Raw genomic sequence first — 20,653 nt, forward strand, 5'->3', positions numbered from 1 at the left:
TGGGTATTCATCCTTTCTGATGGAGGCATCATACTCCATCGTGTATATGGACCACATCTTCCTTATCCATTCGTCCGTTGAAGGGCATCTTGGTTCTTTCCACAGTTTGGTGACTGTGGCCCTTACTGCTATGAACACTGGGGTACAGATGGCCCTTCTTTTCACTACATCTGTATCTTTGGGGTAAATACCCAGTAGTGCAATTACAAGGTCATAGGGTAGCTTTAGTTTTAATTTCTTGAGGAATCTCCACACTGTTCTCCAAAGTAGCTGCACCAACTTGCATTCCCACCAACAGTGTAAGAGGGTTCCCCTTTCTCCACATCCCCTCCAACACATGTTGTTTCCTGTCTTGCTAATTTTGGCCATTCTGACTGGTGTAAGGTGGTATCTCAATGTGGTTTTGATTTGAATCTCCCTGATGGCTAGTGAGGATGAACATTTATTCATGTGTCTGATAGCCATTTGTATGTCTTCTTTGGAGAAGTGTCTGCTCATGTCTTCTGCCCATTTTTTGACATGATTATCTGTTTTGTGTGTGTTGACTTTGAGGAGTTCTTTAAGATCCTGGATATCAACCTTTTGTCCGTACTGTCATTTGTGAATATCTTCTCCCATTCCGTGGGTTGCCTCTTTGTTTTGTTGACTGTTTCCTTTGCTGTGCAGAAGCTTTTGATCTTGATGAAGTCCCAAAAGATCATTTTTGCTTCTGTTTCCTTTGTCTTTGGAGACTCATGTCTTGAACGAAGTTGCTGTGGCCGATGTTGAAGAGGTTACTGCCTATGTTCTCCTCTAGGATTTTGATAGATTCCTGCCTCACGTTGAGGTCTTTTATCCATTTTGAGTTTATCTTGTGTACGGTGTAAGAGAATGGTCGAGTGTCATTCTTCTACACATTGCTGTCCAATTTTCCCAGCACCATTTATTGAAGAGACTGTCTTTTTTCCACTGTATATTTTTTCCTGTTTTGTCGAAGATTATTTGACCATAGAGTTGAGGGTCCATATCTGGGCTCTCTACTCTGTTCCACTGGAGACCAAAGCTCTTGATAGAGTTTGTGGCTCAGCTCAACTGTCCCTTCCTAGGGAAGTTGTCTGTGACCTCCCTCGGCAGGTGGAGTCCACCATGATGTGCCCAGGGCTGCATACACTCCTGAGCCACCAGAGAGCATAGGTGTAATTTTAAATGCTTTTGTGTGATTGATGACACCATTAGCATCTTCACCAGCCTACCTCCTTGAAGGACACAACCTTTATTTTGCCCTAACATTTGTGGTCTCAGCTCCCAGCAGGGTGCTCAGCAAGTATTGAAGAACGAGTAGATATACTTGGAAATCTGTAGGGAAAGTTCTGAAAATGTTCCCTCTGCTCCACTGTGCTTGCCTCGTGTCCCTAAAATCACTTCCCATTTTGAGTGACCACTGGCCCACATCTTAGCCATCTCTGTCCCTCTGGTTCCCAGCACTGTGTCTAAAACCTTCAACAGACACTGGCTGAACGTGTACCCAAAAGCAGCTGCATCCCATCCCCTCTCCTTACACTGTTGAATTTACGGAGCACCCCCTAAAGAGCAGTGCTCTCTCACCACACCCTTGTGTTTGGTGTCCCCATCTGCCTGCGGCTGAGTTAAACTGTTAACTCATCCTTCCTGTGGGCCCGAAGACCCGAAGTTGTGGTGCCCACAGAGTCCATTTTGCAAGTTCATCCTGCTTCTCACCTGCCCGTGCGCCCCCCCACCCATGGAGTCCAGAACCCGCACTCCACTCTGTCCACACTCTATCTCTGCTTAATGGACACAGAACCACGAGCGGCACTCAGAGCCCAGGGTTTTAAACAGTTTCATCGTGAACTCCCGTTGTTTCATTTCAAATAATAATCTCTTAAAAATGCTTCAGTGTGATTACTTCTCTCATTGCCGTGACTTCTTTTCCTTGGCATGTGAGTGTTATCGTTGCATATCCACTTCTACCAGCATTTCCATCTATTCGTAGAATATCTCTTTATTCCGAATATCAGATACCCTAGGCTCTAGATGGTAGTTTTCACTTGTGTTCCCCGCACTGTCCTAGGAAAGGTGCAGGAACAGTATCATCTACTGCTGGGCATGGCCTAGAGACTTCCATCGCCAGATTCCGTCCTCCTGCTTTGTTAAGAGGGCTACACCGTGCTTGTGCCTGTTACTTGTTCAGGGGTTGGGGAGAGGCTATTACGAACGCCTTGACGTTCATTACTTATTGGTACTGAAAACCTGACGCTGTGTGTAGGTTCCAGCTGAATCCCTGAATCTGAGCCCCGTGCGGAGGTTCTGCTAGTAAGAAATGATGTTGCTTTCCACCATCCAGACTCATTCCAGCCTGAACTTAAGCTGACCTTTCCATACCCTAATTCTGTACCCATAGTATTTTATGGTCTATGTAATATATAGTATATGTTATGTTTTTACTTAGATACAATATGGAATGTGTGAATTCTGTTAACAGTCCTACTTATCATGTATATAATCTACAATACATACAATCCCTAGCTTTTTTACCTATATATGTATTGGCAGGATATATAAAATTATATGTGATTATAAATGATAAAATTATATGTGAAATTATATATTCGTGTAATTGCTATTGTATCATTATTATATATTATATACGAGTACACTGAAAACAGACTTTCTACTGCGTTTCGGCAGTCCTCATGTCTCTCCATCCAAGGGGTCTCCTGATTCATTTTTGTGAGTTATAAATGAGTGTGTTTTCCCATTAAAGAGTTAGATGCATTGAGCTCATGCAGACAAGGCTGTAGAGACAGAAAACACACCAATAAACACGAACCACTGGGAAATATTCGCTGACCGTGGGGAGAGGTATGAGCCCCACTGTACAAACCCTGCTCTACGCAGGGACGGGAAGGGCAGGCCCTGTGGCCGCTGAGGGCCAGGGGAGATGAGAAGGGGCCGCCGCTTGCCCTGAAATGACAGGTGTGCGCGCGCTTCGCACTTTACAACAGCCAGCGTCTTCTGTTTCGCTAACAGGATGCCAGCAGCTGTCAGGAGAGCCTCCTTCCGTGCTGTGGAGCAGACACGTCACGATAAAACATACATATCCCCCGAGAAATGACTGTCAGAAAACCCCAAACTTGCGTCCGTCACACACCCAGGGAGCGGAGGTGGGTCCCAGCCCCCTTCGAGATCGGACGCGTGCAGTAGCTTGTGAGCCGCGCGGCGCCTGGCGCATCCTCCTGGGGTTTCGGGGACAAGGGGACGACCGGGACGCGCAGTTACGGTCCAGGTCCTGCCGCGTCCGGCCGGGACGAACCGGAACTCGAAGAAGGGCGACGTCCGCCCACACTAGCTCCGACCTCGCAGCTCCGTGCGCCGCAGCCCGGGGAGCTCCCACACCCGCGTCCGTCAGAAGACACGGTCGCTGGAAAGTCCGAGCGCGGACGCAGGGACGCGTGTCACCGCGTGTGTCACTTCCAACCCGGAGAGGGGCGGGCGCGGGTCCGAACCCGAAACAGCCGCAGACCGAGCCGCACCGCAGCTGCGCTGTGAGCCGGTCCGGAGACGGCGAGGTCGGACCACGGGGCGCACCTCTGGACCCCCCCACGCACCCCCCCGCGGGCGCACCCCTGCCCCCGCAGCAGGCTCCCGCCGGTCCCCGCCGCGGCACCCCTCCTCGGCCGCGCGCCCCGCTCCGCGCGCCCTGTCCCCGCGTGCCCTGTCCCCGCGCGCAGGTCCCCGCGTGCAGGTCCCCGCGTGCAGGTCCCCGCGTGCAGTGCGGGCGCCGCGCCAACAGGTGGCACAAACGCGTCCGGCTCGCGCCGCTCCCGCGCCCGCCCGGACCCTGGACCCCGGACCCCGGACCGCGGACCCCGGACTCCCGCCGGCGGCCGCGCTCCCTCCCACTCTCGCTGGCGCGGGTCCGGGTCCGCGCCCGGCTGGGGTCAGGGTCTGGGCCGGGGCCGGCAGGACAGTCCAGGCTCCGGGAGGCGCGCCCTCTGCTGGCCGCCCGCGGACTGACTGCGCGGCCTCGGCGGGCGGGGCGGGGCGGGGCGGGGCGGGGCGGGGCAGGTGCGGGCCCGGCAGGTGCGGGCCGGGCAGGTGCGGGTGGAGGAAGACCCGGCTGCGCAGGGGAGAAGCTGGGCAGGGCCGGAGCAGGGCTCGTCTGGGCAGGTGCGGGGCGGGGTGAGGCTGCGGCGGAGCGGCCCAGGCTGCGGTTGGGAAGGGCCGGCCATGGGCTCGGGCGGTCTGGGCAGTGCTCCGTGGCTCTGGGCGGGGCCCGCACCCCAGGAGTTCCCCGCAGCCCCACCGCGGACCCAGGACCCAGAACCAGAGGGTCCTCGTCACTCTTGTAGGTAATCACCGGAGGGTCCAGTGGCACCGCTGCCCGGGTCTCTCCGGCCGCAGGCGAGCACGGACAGCACCGCGCCCCGGGGAGCCCCCGCCCGCCCCCTCCCCTTCTTCCCGGAAGGCTCCCGTCTGAGCGGCATGTGCGGGAGGGAAGGCGGGCCTGTCACATCAGACTTCCCAACCCGCTGGAGAGGAGCCGCGCTTGAACCTGTTTTTAATGTGTCACATCACAGAGGCACTTCCCAGCAATAAGGTGGGAAGGGGTTACAGGCTCCCCGGGGTCCTGCAGGCAGCTGCGCCTGGAGTGACAGTTTCGTTTCGCCACAGCGGGCAGCGCTGGCCTGCGCTCCCCTGTGGGTCCCTGTTAGCAGAGCCTCCTGTGTGGAGAGCACCTCACAGCTCACGCTCCCCTCCGCTGCCTGGCCCCGAAGGCCTGCCCCCCGAGGGGTGTGCTCGAGGCTCTCGGATGCCCCCTCCCCCAGCTCATGCCCAGCACGTTCTAGCGGGCCTTGTGCTGTTCGGACAGAGCAGGAGCTCACTTTAGAACTGGTTCATTCTCCGCCTCTTACTGTCAGCTGCGAATTTGTCCCTTGGAACTGCCCCGTCATTCATGGGCTGGAGGGCAGCGGGCACAGCGTGGTCCTGAGGAGAGAGATGGACAGACGGAGCCCACGCGCTACCCTAATCTGTTGTAGCCCATAACATGCTTCTCCTGTGCCCCACCCGAGGGGGGAGGGAATCGGGTCTTGAAGAGACTAGTTTCTCTGGAGCTGAGTGGAGCACCAGTGTGGGTGTGTTCCCAGCAGGTCCCACGTGGGTGACATCCCGGGCACGTCAGCAGGCTGGAGGTGCTCCCAGAAGAAGGGAGCACCCAGCCCCCACCAGCCTCACCCTGGGTGCGTGGGACTCAGAACCCTTCAATTCCATCCTGTAGCCAGAAATGAATGCCCGCCGTCTCCAATGACCTCACCCGGAGAGGAGTCCCCAGGGTCCCTTGGTTTCCCTTAGGTCCCCTTCTGTGGGCTTCCAAGCCCGACCAGGGTCAGGGCCCTGGAGCAGAGGACCTTCGAAGGAAGCACAGGTCTCTGAGCCCCTGACTCCAAGGCACGGAAGGAGATAGTTATTTTAGAAGGAAAGATCTATTCTGGGCATCTATTAAATAAACCTTCAGAGACTCAAAAACCATTCTTGATTCTACCTGCACCAAAATTGTAAGTGCTCTTTATATTTTAACCCTGAGTGACAGGGTTTGGGGGAAAAAAGTGGATGAGTAGAATTTGCAGAGGGCAAGAGAGAGAACTTAAAGTTTCTTCATTGCATCTAAACACACACAAGTGGGTGGGACCGTCGCCCAAGGCCTCGAACGTCACCACAGCTAAGTGAGTATCTGTTGAGTGGAGATCGGCACCTGGTTTTGTCTGAGGGGTGCATTTATGAGCTTGACATTTTAAGAAGTCAACATTTTAGCTCATTTCAAAACTGGTGGAACCGTATTGCCTTCTGGTGGCGGTCCACTCAGACCGAAGTCTGACTTTGAAGTAGCCTTGACCTTTTAAACGTCTCTGGAAAATGCAACGCATGAGGCCTGGGTAAAGCGGAGAGTCAAACCTTTTCCCTCTTTAACTAAGACCATTTAAAAAATGCTATGCAAGGACCAGGACATTAATTCCAATTATTTTCATAGAGCTTGGTAGGAAAAACAAGAGAGCCAAGTGGAAGAGGTAGGAGCAGTATAATCAAGAAAAGAAATCCAGAAGCCCCAGTGTGTGTTTGAAAAATGTCCTGCCTCACCATGAGCAAAGACATACAAATTAATACAGCTAAAAAAATGAGAAAACCAGTTTCCCCCATGCTGTTGGCAGGGCCTGGGCTTAGTTGGGTGGCCAGTGCTGGCGACAGTGCCCTGAGAACCGCCCTGTCGTGGGCCAGGGGCGGTAGACGCTGAGGTCGGTTCGGCTTCCCTGGAGAGCACGTTGGCCTGGATCACCCAAAGCTCTCGGTTGAGCTGCTCTGACCTTGTGAGTCCCCTTCTAGGAAAAGGGAAAATCCCGAGGGGGCCAGAGAGTGGTACAAACATTTGCGTGACTCCAACCACAGTCTAGACGACATCAGGGAGTTGCTGGAAAAGATCCGTCCTTAGTATGTGCTATGGTGAGAAGAATAAAAATTAAAATAAAAAAAAAGGAAAGAAAAGACCTGTCCTGTGAGGGCTGGGAGGCTAAGCTAGACGGGGCTGGGCACCAGGTGCCGGGGCATCGCGCTCGGGTGCTGGCGGCCCTTCCGGACGGGAGACTGGCCATGCTGGGCTGTTCACGGGAAACACAGGACCGTAGTTGTATCAACGGGACGCGACAAGAAGTACAAAACCGTACGCGCACATAGGTACTTATGTACACATAAATACATGTGTATACATGTTTTTTGTAAATTTATCAGTGCTCTGTTGGTACAGGAGATACACCTACACACACACTTGTGACATGGCACATTTTCAGGCTGGGCAGGAGGGGACTGTGGTAGAGGCAGGCGGGGCCCCTTCCTTAAGTTCCGGAAGCCGTGTTGCTTGTCACGTTCCACACTCTCGAAAGGCGCGTTTTGCTTCCATAATCACAAAACAACATAAAGGTGTTTAGCCAAAAAGCAACGTGCTCCCCCCACCCCCATCACACCCGCCCGGACGGTGTTACTATGAAATGGTGGTTTAATATCGCGCAGCCCGGCCTCCCCCGTCCCTGACGGCAGCTCGGCTGGCACTGCCCAGAGCCCCTGAAGGGCTCCCGCCCAGACGGCTGCCTTTCCTAGGATGCACTCGGGGGGCCGTGACGGGAAGGTCCCCGCTGGCTGACACGGTCCAGAGAGAGCCTCTGTTGGCACAGGCACACCTGGAGACTGGCCGGATCAGTCACAGAGCCGCAGTCCTGTGCACCATTTTGGAGAGTCCCGACTTCTAGATGGGGAGTCGGAGCAATGTGGGGGGGCTGGCCACCGCTTGGCCGTCTGGGCGGAAGGTTGGCTGAGGTCTCACCTTGGGAGGGAGGGGGGCGAGCACGGGTATTTAGCCGATCTGCCAGCGGACTTATGTTAACTGTGTCGGGGTCACGGGTCTGCCTGTTGGGGTGTCCTGCCTGTGCGTATGAGCGTGAACAGTGCATGAGACTGCGGACCTGGGTACAGAGGACAACAGTCGGAGGAACACGGTCTGCCCCCCGCCCCCCGAAGCAGGACACGCTGGCGCGGTTCCTCTCCATCCAGGGTGCTCATGCCTGTGGAGAAGGAAGGAAGATGGTGGGCACGGGGCTTCCTCAGCTGGGTCTTCGCGGACGTCGGCCGCTGCCTGAAGGTCGGGGATGGTACGTGTGGCTCACGCTGCCTGTGGGAACTGAACGACAGACTGTTCATGAGGACAGAGCCCAGCATGCAGACGCCCCTCCAGGTCCCATTCACACCCCACAGCTGCCCTTGTGCCCCAGGCCGCTGTCGCTGGCTGGCCCTCCAGTGTCTCTGGTGGCCTCTAAGTTCCAGCAGAGCAGCGAGCACGTCCCATTGGACCAGTACCCTCATGCTGTGGCGCGGTACCTGACACACTCAGGAGGGACTCCGTGAGTGTTTGCTGACAGCTCTGGGGGTGGGGGCCCTGTCCCTCCGACTTGCTCTGGGATTCATTGAGTCTCAAGTGTCTGGAACCATCCCAGGCATAGGGAGATGCCCTGTTCCGTCTGCTGCGTGCTCCATGCGTGAGTAAATGAACGGGTGAGTCTGCGTCTCCCTGGGTAATAGATCCTGGCGTCCCCCCGAGTTCTATGGGAAGCTGAAATATGAGCCGGGATGAGAAAACCAAGCATGGGGCTTGGAGAGAGAATTGAGACTCAATCAGAGAAAGACTGAAATCGGTGTGTGGTAACGTTTAACCATGCTTTTTGTTTCTCAGACCGTGACTCCTGGGCCAGTTATGCGACCCTCCATGCATCGACCTGCTCCCCACTGGAGAGACCGGCAGTCGGGCCCGGAACCTGCGGTGCCCAGGCTTGAGCCTGCCTCAGCCCCTCAGCACACACCAGCTCTCGGGGACATCCGGGCTGGTATCTGGAGTCGACTGAACATAGATAAGGAGCAAAATTCTGATAACAAACACCTTAGCTGTTTCCTTTGCCTTTTAAACAAATGTTTGGCAACGACCTGCTCATCTCTCCGTGTGGGGCCCGGGGATTTTCTCTGAGAGCAACGTTGCTGACTGGAGCCGGGCGGGTCGCTCTCCCGGCTCGTACACATGCAGGGTGCACTGACCTCAACTGGGAAGTCGGGTGTCCCTCCACTGCGTCAAGAACGTGCAAACATTTTGTACAGCGACTTGAGTGAAGAAACCTGCTGGATCCCGTAGACATTGTTCCGATCTTCTGTGGCTACTCTATCCAATATTAACTTCATAGGAATTGTTGTAAGTCACTTTTCTTGCTAGCACACATTTTCCTCACTTTTAACTTGGTTTTCCATTCATCGGGTTGCATAACATTTAATTGCTTCATATATTTATTATAGAAATATGAGTGGCATAAGCAAATTTCGGAAAAACTACACATGCCTTTTGGAAAGTGCCCAAGGCAAGTGGTGGTAGCAGATGGACTTGTGCGGGACGCGCAGCCTTTCTGCTGAGACACAGTCGTGCGTGGGACGGCAGAGTACATGTGGCTAGAACCGAGCTCTGGTATGAGGGAATGAGCCAGCAGGCTGTCACGGTTGAATCGTGCTCCCCCACAGTATAGGCTGACGTCCTAACCCTGCTACCTCAGAATGTGACCTTATTTGAAAATAGGGTCTTTTCAGAGGTGTTTAAGACGAGGTCACTAGCGTGAGCCCTAATGCAATATGCTGCTGTCCTCATATTGAGTGATGTCATAGGAGTGATGTCCTCCTTCTCTCCAAGAAGGAGACATTTAGACACAGAGACAGCCACACAGAGAAAGGACAACATGAAGCGACGCAGGGAGAATGACTTGTGAGTGAGGATGGAGGGTTGACAGGAGACTGGGTGTGTCCGCAACACCAGAGGGTCAGCGGATGACCAGAGGCTATGAGACGGACCTGGAGCTGACTCTCCTTCATGACCACAGAAGAAACCAACCTTGCAGATGCCTCCATCTGAGATTTCTGCTCCAGGACTGGGAGGGAGTAAACTTCCTTCATTTTCAGCTGCCCACTCTCACTGGCTCCTCTCAAGTTCTTGGATCTCTTGGTCCATAATCTTCCTCTCTCGAAGATCTCACTTGGACTCGTGACTTAAATAACATCTAGAGACCAATAACCCAGACCGTCATGCGTCTGGTTTAGCCTCACTCCAAGATAAGACCCACATAACCGACTGCCTGTTTGACACCCTTGTTTGGAGTCCCTAATGTCTGATTGGTTCCCAACCAACTCAGCCTAATGTGAAGTCTGCTGGTGGCGAGCTCTGCCTGTGTGTACCCTAATCCAGGGAGTAGAACAGCCTGGCTGTGGGGAAGAGAAGCAACGTGGGGAACACAAGAAAACATTGATAATAGCTCTAATATTCTCGAAGAAAATGAAAGAAGATATTGCATATTTTCGGTAATCAAGAATCAGGAAACTTATGCTAGAACACAGTGACCATGAACTTCAAATTTCCAAAAAAAAAAAAAAAATTGTTTCCCTCTAGAATTATACACCTGTGGAGGCAGACACCCATGTGCTCTCTTTTACCCCCTGCACGGGACTTTCCTGAGCAGCTTGATGCTTTGTACCGTGACACTTGCGAACATTTACCAAAGGGCTTTCTCTGGTTGAAGGAGCCAGCCTGCACGTCGGAAGTTCCAGACACTGAACAGTCTTGGGAGAAGCCCTCTCATTATGCCTGATGGGGTTCTTTCGGCTAATTTCTCTGACCGGGATAACTTGGAGGATGCACCTATCAAACAGTCTCTCGGAGGTGCTCACTTGCTTAAGTAGTAACCTATGCATTAAGGCACATGGCGCCTTACCTACCAGAGCTTCTGGGAGCACCTGCCAAACAAACTGTTTGCAGCTAATGCCTTGACTCGGGCTCCCAAGTCTTAGATACAAATCAAAGTATGAGAATAGTGTAAACAAAGTGTAAATGTGTAAGTGTTCATTGCTTATGTCCCATGCACCAATCCTTTGTTAGGTTATGACTTGAGGAGGTGCTCCGACACAATAAAGTGGAAATCAAGAAGACATGGGTCAGGAAGAACGGTGGGTACCACTAAGAACACCAAGAAATGTAAGTGCCAGGATGACAGACCTAGAGAGCAATAGCCCCAGAGGACAGAGGTCTCCAGGAGGGATGTCTCTGGGGAGAAAAAAAATCATGATGGTGGGAAATTTCATTGATTTGATACTGCCTTTAAGATATTAGATTTTAAGGACAAGGAAAAAGTATCTGATGCAGAAAAACAAGGCAATTAGAAACTCCAGAGAAACCAAAAAGCTATAAAAGGAAGGGATATATAATTATAACATATGATTCCACTTTCCAGTTAATAATGCACAAAGTTCATCATGTGACGTGCCTCAGTGATCTTCCAAGGTTTGGGGTTCATCAGAAAGAGATCAGAGTACTTAATTATGATTTTGGAATAGAACGCCAATGCTATCAAACTTGGCAATATAAACGTAAAAAATAAAAGGGAATTTAGGAGGTAGAAGGGAGAGGGATGATTGGTAAATGGAAACATAGGAGGTATTATAATCCCCTATTATAAGCTAAGGAAACATTTTCTCCATATTTAATGGAACAAGAAGTAGAATTCCAATTATATAGTCTAAAGTGACAGAAAGTAATTAACATGGGTGCTGAAAATAGTCACATGTAGCGAGGGAGAGGCAGGATGAGGGAGTTAAATCTTATCTCCCACAATGGGAAGTCAATAGGTAATACCAAAAATAGGTGTTTCAAGAAATATGCTGTAAACATATTATTAAGGGAGATGGAAGTTAAAAATAGCCAGAAAAACTAATAGCAAATAATTAGAAACAGTGTTTTCCAGGGAATGTGTCCCTGGGCTGTGGTGTGAGAGCGCTGTTGCCTCTTAACTATTTAATTTAAAAATCAACAGATTTGAATGTTTTTATAACAGTTTACAAACACAATTTAAAATTTTGGTAATTCAACCACTTACAAGTCACCTTTTCCCTGTCTTCACAGCGAAGTTCATTGTAAGGCTGAGTGTGCCTTGTTTTTAGCTGGGTTTGCTCCCACCGCTGACCTTGTCTCGTGATGGATAATTGAGAACTGACTCTGTAAAGGGACAGGGAGCCTGAGTAACTGCCGTACAAGTGAGTGGCACGGCATCGTGACGGGATAACTAATCCCAGCACAGAATACTTTCACAATGACATTTCCCCCCGACACCTGCTTTTCAATGGCAACGAGGTATCTAACAGGAGAGTAAGTGGCTCATGGAGTGGTTGGTGACATGTCCTGCCCCGCCTGCTGTCACTGAAAGCCCCCGCCCACCCCCACACTGGAGCCCGCCTGCTGTGTGGACCGGGCCTCCCCACAGCACAACCCGACTTAATTAAACCTGACCGGAATTACCCTCATTAGGGCCCATCTCCGGATAACTTCCAAGCTACGTGGCTCCCAGGATCCTGTTGTACAAGGAGGTCCAGTTCTATATTTGGCTTTTAACAAATGGGGCATTGCAAATCAATCCAAAAATAGAGACTAGAAATGGTAATTGAGAAAATCCATGTGCTTTTAATTCTGTGGTGCGACACTGGATGGCACACAGCAGCGTCTAGGTAATTCTGTCATTGGAGTCAGTGCAGTCTCCGAGGTTCTTGATTGGGAGGAAGTCACCATTTTCCATCACGGGTAGGAGAGCGCCGGGAATTACTTGGGGTTCCTCAGCCCCCACTCTAGCTTCTGAGTGAGACGTCGGGGCCCTCAGGGCTCAGCAAGCCGCGTCCTCCATGGCCGCAGAACGAGTTCCCTGCATATGTCATCGCAGTTGCTGGGACCTTTAATCCTTGCTTAAAAATTGTAACAGAAAGCCAGAGAAGACGGGTGGAAATGCTTTATGTTTTCAGCTGCGCCCTTCCAAGGAGCTGAGTCACTGCTGTGGACGCTGGGAGCAAAGGCCCCCGCAACACGGTATTGTATAAAAACAGGAACGGCAGCCTGGAGAGGCTGTAAAGCCAGAGGGTGCATTTTGTGGGGAGGCAGCGCAGCCGTGTGTGGCGTCCACAGAGCTGGAAGCCAGACGGACCCAGCGCCGACCCGCGTTAGGCTTGGGCGGAGGTCCCTCCGTGAGTCTCACCCACAAGCCCGATGTCACAGCCTTGCGGGGAGGGCAGCCCGGGCGGGGGCTGGAACACAGCTCCGTGGTCCCGGCACTTCGCCGCAAGTACAGGCAGTGGGTGAGCGCGGGACACTTCGGTGCGTGTCTGAGTGGAGTCGTTGCCCCGCTGGCCCCGGGGAAGGATGAGCAGGACAACGGGCAGGCTCGGACAGACACCGGGCCTGGGGAGCAGAGGTTCTGCTAGGTGCCCTGCTGCGATCTGCCCCCAGCATCTAGCCTCGCTGCGGACTGGGAGATGTGCCCGTGAAGGACCCCCTCTGGGGACTGGCCGGGGCATCCTGGAGCTGGTTCTGGGAGGACTGAGGCTGGGCCAGGCCCCGTTGCCCTCCGGCTGCCTGGGCGGGGGCGGGGGCGGCCTTCTCCCTGAGCGCCGCCGGCTCCCTCTGAGACCGATGGCAGGAGGGTGGTCTGAGCACCTAGTTCCTGCAGCCAGTGGCGTGGGAAGAGCCCAGGAGATAAAGGAACACAGCCCTGGGCACTGTCTGGGGCTGAAAGGAAAAGTCCACGACTCCCAGCATGTTCTGAAAAAATAAAAATTAAAAAAAATTTCCCTTTATCGTTTTATTATTTAAAAGAATTACTTGTTTTTCTTATGTAAGGAAAACATGCCTGTAATAAAAAAATTGAGAAAACACAAAGTTATGAAACCAACATATTCTTTTTCTTGATTTTTAATTTACATTCAGCGTAGCTAACACGGAGTGTAGTACTGGTTTCAGAGGTGAGGGGATTCGCCGTTGCATAGAACACCCAGTGCCCATCACACCACGTGCCTCCTTCCTGCCCATCCCCCGATTACTCCATCCCCTCACCCTCTCCCCTCCAGCAACCCTCAGTGCGTTTCCTAGTTTCGTGGTTTGTCTCCTTCTCCGATGACTTCCCATTCAGTTTTCCTTTCCTTCCTCTATGATCCTCTGTCTTGTTTCTTAAATTCCACATATGAGGGAGATCATATAATTGTCTTTTTCTGATCGACTTATTTCCCCCAGCATGATACTTTTTAGTTGCATCCACTCATTGCAAATGGTCAGACTTTGTTCTTGTGATGGCTGCATAGGATTCCGTTGTGCACACACACACCACATCTTCGTCATCCATTCCTCTGTCGATGGACATCTGGGCTCCTTCCACAGTTTGGCTATTGTGGACATTGCTGCTTTAAACTTTGGAGTGCATGAATCCCTTTGAATCAGTATTTTTGTATCATTTGGGTCAATACCTAGAAGTGTAATTGCTGGGTCATAGGGTAGCTGTATTTTTAACTTTTTGAGAGCTGGTACCCAAAATCTCTAAAGAACTTATTAAACTCAACACCCCAAATCAAAAAATCCGGTGAGGAAATGGGCAGACAACATGAACAGACATTTCTCCAAAGAAGAAACCAACATGTTCTTTTTTTAAAAATATGTCTATCTCTGATATTTAGAAACCAAAATATTCTTAAGAAATATTCAACGCTTGCATCCTTCTGGTTTATCTCTGTAAGATTTTAGTGTCAAGGCCATTAATGGAGGCACTGTGGAGTAAGTCAAGAAGATTTCCTTCTGTCCTGATTCTGCCAAGCATGGAACTTCTGGGTTCCGTGAAAGCTTGAAATAATACAACAGGGTAAAGCCCACAACAATTCCTTTTTTAATCATAAATGCACTTAAATATTTATATTCTCTCTGAGTTCAGCTATTGCCGCCTCCTGCTGGTTTTCATGGGTTGGGCTCATTTCACTTTTAAAATCAGCCTTTAATTTCTCTTTGAATAGTGATTAGGATTTTATTCTTCAAGTTGCACAATGGGTTTTTATTTTAAACTCGTGTTGTTTTTAATTTTCTGTTATTGTCCTTAAACTGTGGTACAAATGAATCATCCAATAAAATCATTAGTGATTTCTTTGAAAACTGGCACACGGTTGTTTTCTACAAATGTCTGATTATTATTCTAAGCGACGGGGGAGCCTTTGTCTTCAGGAAGCAGTTTGCTATATAACTATTAATCTACAACTTATTTATTACATTTCACAGACCCTGTTGTTTTTCTCCACTTGATCTGTCCAAGGCTGAGAGACGTGTTCACCTCTCACGATGCTCGATGTCCATTTAAATCCCCCCTTGTGTTTCCAACCATTTTCTTACTCTAGCTTCCGGCCGGCTAAGGCTGACGACAGCTGTTTCTTCGGTGCACACCACAGGTCTTGTCAGTCTCAAAGACCCCCTTTAGCTGTTGGATGCTTTTCGGTCTTGCCTCTGGGTCTGGTGACAGGAATGGCATCCGGGTGTGGAGACGGGACCTCTGGCCCCAGTTCTCCACGCCTCGCTGTTCCGGGCTTGTTCCTCCTAAGACCGTGGCTCTGCCCCCTCCCGGCGCTCCCTCAGGGACTGTGGAGACACTGCCTGGCCCAGTGATGGGTTCTGACGGGCTTGGCCCACGACGAGCTCTGGACACCGAAGGTTACAGTTAAATTGTGGGGTGCAGACTGGGTTCACCCACAGCCTGAAGGAGAGCCCCCTGCTGAGCCCCAAGTCTGAACGAGAGGTTCGTGCTTCGTGTTTTAAACTGATGAAACTTAAAGGTTGTTCCAGCAGCATTATGTCAATGAAAGTCTAAGGCTTCATGCTCTCATATTATTAGAAAGACCTTTGTAACAGACTGCCCAAATATTTAGGTCAGCTTTCCTTTTTCTTTCTTTATTTTTATTTTTAAATTTTTAAAATTTCTTTTCAGTGTTCAAGAATTCATTGTTTATGCACCACCCCCAGAGCTCCATGCAATCCGTGCCCTCCTTAATACCCACCACCAGGCTCTCGCAAACCCCCACCACCCTCCCCTCCAAAACCCTCAGTTTGTTTCTCAGAGTCCACAGTCTCTCATGGTTCATCTCCCCCTCCGATTTCCCCCAATTCACTTCTCCTCTCCATCTCCTCATGTCTTCCGTATTATTTGTTATGCTTCACAAATCAGTGAAACCATATGATAATTGACTCTCTCTGCTTGACTTATTTCACTCAGCATAATCTCTTCCAGTCCCGTCCATGTTGCTACAAACATGGGTATTCATCCTTTCTGATGGAGGCATCATACTCCATAGTGTATACGGACCACATCTTCCTTATCCATTCGTCCGTTGAAGGGCATCTTGGCTCTTTCCACAGTTTGGTGACCGTGGCCATTGCTGCTATGAACATTGGGGTACAGATGGCCCTTCTTTTCACTACATCTGTATCTTTGGGGTAATACCCATCAGTTTTCTTGTTAGGAAAGTAAATTCTCCCAGATTCAGAGCTTGTGAAACTCTGAATTCCAGACACACAGAATTTTTAGATGTGCTGTTTTTTTTTTGACTCATTAACTACTTTATAAGTGAAATTGGTGTTTAAGAAAACCAGTTGGCTTAAATTGAGTTACATCAACTGATTAAAGATAAAGAAAGAATGACTCTAACATTACTCTTACATGGAATAATGGTGCCTGCAGAGCAGACTTGAACCCACAGGGAAATCTAGGATTCCAAATTCGTATCTTTCATGTACTCAACATTCCTTTAAACCAAGTGACGGTAAGCAGCACGGTCCCCGCGGCTAGGTGTGTACAGGACCGGCAGGGGCGACTGCGGCGTTCCCTGCATTTCCACGTGGATTTTATTTTAACTTTAAAACCATTTTCACGAATTCCTCTAGTTCATTTTAGGTTTAACAAAACATTTTACAAATCAAAATAATTGGCTTTCCTTCCTGCTGAGGATGCTCCTGTCCCAGACCTGCACCTCCACACTTTCTTCCTCTCCAATGGTGCTGCACACATAAGCCCGTCTTTCCAAGGAAAAGAAAAGGTGCTCTGCTGATGTGAGTGGGTCCTGCGATTTGTCACCCAATGTGGGAGAGACTGAGGACATGCTGGGGGCTCGGGGGAGTCTCAGGGCAGAGAGTGGTCAGTGGGGCTGGTGGGGCGCTCACCATGCCCTGGGTGTCCCTCAGCGTGGCCCGCTGGGGGACGGTGTGAGTGTGTCATCGGGTTCCTGATGGTCTCAGCCACACATGTTCCGGGTGATTGAGGGGACAGGGGTCCTGGAGAAGGGCTAGGACAGCCTGCACTTGTTTTCTTGACTCTGGGATCATGACCTGAGCCGAAGGCAGTCGAGGAACCAACGGAGCCTCCCAGGCAGCCTACAGCCTGTGTTGTCCGCTGACACGTGGTAACTCACAGATTCTGAGCTCCACCAAGCCCGTGGCATCCTTGCCTGCCTCGTGGCCGTGGATGGCAGCAGTGGCCAGAGCGCCTGCAAATATTTGGATGGAACTGGAGGTCGCGTGAGGCCTGGGAGCCCTTTTCAAAGTTAGATGAAAGCTCTGTGGTGGGGAAGAGCTTGTTAAGTTTCTCTGATGTGAAAATTACCAGCAGACGGTCACTGGTGCCCGCGAGCAGCCAGGCTGTGGGTCGGATGCGCGGCTGGTTTGCAGGTGAAAGGAGTTCATTTTTTGCCAGCCCAGTTCGGAGACCCAGGAGAGAAAAGCCACCTGGATAAAGCACCTTCTTTCCCTTCTCCCGTACTTTACGTCGCTGTTTTCTTCCCGACCCTGCGGCTGAGGTTGGCGGGTCCGAGCCTCGGGTGTGCCTGTGGGACTCAGCGGCACGGCGACGAAGAACGAGTGTATCTGAAACCACCGACGGGAAGGGCTTGGCTGGTTTACGGCTTATGTGGAAACATCTTTAGGCCACTCTCACGGCCTCATCCACCCAGTGCTCATAAAAGCAAGAGCCACGACGGCTGAGCGAAAGGCACAGTCAGCTTCACCGCACTTGAAACCCATTTTAAGTGAGTTGCTTGTAATTCCTCGCATTCAGCTCAATTTTCTATTGTTTCTGGCAGGTCTGGCCGGGTCCCTGTCCCTGCGCCAGCCGACTTCATCTCACAGCTGTTTCTCTCCTTCATTTTACACCTGGAGCTGAGTCTGGAGCACAGGATGGCAAGTCACCGTGTGGGGAAGCATCTGCCCTCCGTGCGCCCTGCTCGTCCCCTGCACGCCCACATCCCACACACTACACACCCACTCATGGGTTCTCCCACCCCGAGCGCTTCCACCGGACCAGCTGGGGGTCCTACCATTTAACTCATTTATGACACTGTGAACCTGGAGCTGGGGCCAGATCCCACAGGTTCGGGGCTCAGTCCCAGGAGACGCCTCCCTTCAGACACCAATCACAGACAGCAGATCCCCCAGCTACGTGAGACTGGGCTGCAAACTGGGGGTTCCCAGGACCCCTTCTCAGGTTTGGTGAATCCGCAGGATTAGCCCACAGAACTCCGAGGGGCCGTCACTGACATTCACCCGTTAGTAAAGACGGGATAAGGATGCAGAAGAGCAGCCGGTGAGGAGACGCATAGGGCGAGCTCGGGGAGGGTCCCGAGCCGAGGAGCTTCTGTCCTGTGGAACTGGGGGGCATGACTGTCTCCATGTGGATGCGTTTACCACAGAAGCCCCCGAAACCTGGACTGCTGGGACTTCACGGAGGCTTCCCCGCGGAGGTGAGGTCACCACCAGCTCCATTCCAGCCCCATCTTCTCTCCGGAGGATGGGCTGTTGCTGAGCGGTCCACGCTTCCAATCATAGCTTGGTCTTTCCGGCCAGCAACCCCCATCCAGGGGTCATGCAGGAGCCCACCCAGAGTCCCCTCACTAGAACACAAGATGCTCCAAGTGCTCTCATCACTGGGGGAATTTCAGGGGTCCCAGGAGCCCCGTGCTGGGAAGCAGGATACATACTCTGTCCCCCACCCACGTTCAGAAAGAGTCTGCTCCTCTCTGGAGGCTCGTCCGTGCTGAGGGACATGAGCCCCTGGTCCCCTGCGTCCTCACGATGGCTTTCGTGTTACAACTCTTCTGCTTTTTTAAGTATTTGTCCCCAATCCTTATCAATAATTCCCTTTGACTATGTAGACCATCGAGCAAAACAACTTCTCTAGCCACAACACGAATCACTGTTTCTTGGCAAAAGTCAGCGAAAAAGCAAATTTAAGATGTTAATAGCACAAGCCAAATTCACACAGCAGTATGAAAATTAAAATCACTGACACATTCTTAAGGACGAATGATATGAGAGAGAGGAAATACTAAAACAGACATGACCTCGTCAAGTAAGGGGCAGGGGAGAGGGAAGAATACGTACGAGTATTATTTTGAGGAATAGATTCCTTTAAAGTAAAGGCTTTCCTCTTAGTGAAACTGTCATTATGGAAAACTAGTGACAAATGCCAGCCTTTAGTGTCCGCATGTAAGACCCAGAGTGCACGCGTGTTCCCGGAGGTTCTGTCCAATCTCTCATCTGGGACGAGCACCGAGTACTGTAGGGAAGGGCAGCATTTTGTTCAAACAGGCAAATGATTAGTGTTAATAACAAATGCAAAGAGAACCCTCGTGATCCCGTATGTCACAAATTCTTCCTCGTGGCAAACATCCAAGTGCGGTGTTTAATTCTGCCGGGAGGGAGCGGGATGAGCTGTTTTCCGGAGAAACGTGAAGCAGGACCCGGTAAAAGACCGAAGCCGGGAGCCTCCTGTCACCTGAGTCGAACAGCGTCCCAGCCGGTTTCTGGGGGGCTCTCGGCCTCCCTCCCAAGCAGGATGGGCATTTAACCTCCATTACAGGGAACCGGTAATTCTGTCTGTTGTCCTTTACTGACCCCACGGGAGACCTACAAAAAGGTCACAGGAGGGAAGCACCTTCCATCCGATATTCTAAGCATCGGCGTGTTGCAAGCGCTGGACTCTGGTGCCAACGTCCCTGGAGAAGCTTACACGGAGCATGTGGGGCCTGGGTGTGCTGCAGGAACAACGCACCTTGGACACTGAAAAAGTAAAGACAAAAAACCAAAAAAAAAAAAAACCCCAAAAAATCAAAGAAAAATCCCTTACCAACCAGTTGTTAGCGCCGCTGGTGAATTTCGGTGTCCAGCTGGAGGGCGGACAGCGGGTGGCAGAGTGACCCTCACTGTCTGTTTTTCTAGCATGTGTGCACCCCCGCCCCCCCACAATGACATGAAGTGTCCAGTCGGCAAAGGCAGTGGGCGGGGTCGCGAGAAACTGGTGCGTCCTCCCAAACGTATGCCAAGTGACTCCACTTTGAATAAACCCAGGAGAGGTCATCCCTTGCATCGGGCTTTTCTCCTGTCCTCCCGGCCTCTCTGCTGCGGGGACACAGACATCCCTGCTTTAAGCCGAGGCAAAAGGACGCCCAGCGCACCCGTCTGCGCCCAGGGCTCCCCGAACCCAGCCGGCGGCAGGAAGAGCCCTGTTGTGTTAGACCCGCGGCCCCTCGGCCTTTTAGGGTGCGCTGCCCGCGGCTCCTCCTCCGTGCCCACCGCCCCCGGGCCCCCCTCACGGTCACCTCCTGCCTCGTGGTACTTACCTGAGAGCATCGCTTCCGACAGAGCAAGTCGTGGCTCTGATGTGAGTGGGTCCAGGTCCAAACGACACGTTTCAGTTGGAACCACTGTTCATGACGCCGCCTGTGCTCCTCTCCGGGGGCGTCCGTGCTCCCGCTCACTGGAGGGGTGGGCAGGGTCTCTTCCTGCGGCCCAGGCCCGGGCTCCCCGTTCTTGCTGCCCGTCCGGCGGGCGCCCTGCAGCTCCCGGAGACCACCTGCGCTGGTGGTGGGGACGCTCTTGCGTTCCGAGTCCTTCCTCTTCCCTGGGTCACCTCTGACTCCTTCCCGCCTCGCGGACTCACGCAGCAGGGTCGGATGAGGGGGGCAGGAGGTCTCGGCTGCGGCACCAAGGACCAGCGACCCGCACCCCTGGGCACACGTCGTCCCCACGCGCCACGTGTGCCTCCATCCGCAGGTCCGGGTCCGGGTCCCGGAGGACCTCTTGGGGCAGCTTTGTTCCTCCCGCCGCAGTCCCGAGGCAAGTGATGGGTAAGTGAAAACGCACTCAGATCCGGAAGGGGCCTGAAGCCACGGGCACAGCTCCTTTCTGTGCACGGTTTGT

Source organism: Enhydra lutris, unplaced genomic scaffold, assembly GCF_002288905.1.
Source record: "Enhydra lutris kenyoni isolate GAN:26980312 unplaced genomic scaffold, ASM228890v2 scaffoldscaffold32, whole genome shotgun sequence".
In the NCBI taxonomy this organism is placed as follows: Eukaryota; Metazoa; Chordata; class Mammalia; order Carnivora; family Mustelidae; genus Enhydra; species Enhydra lutris.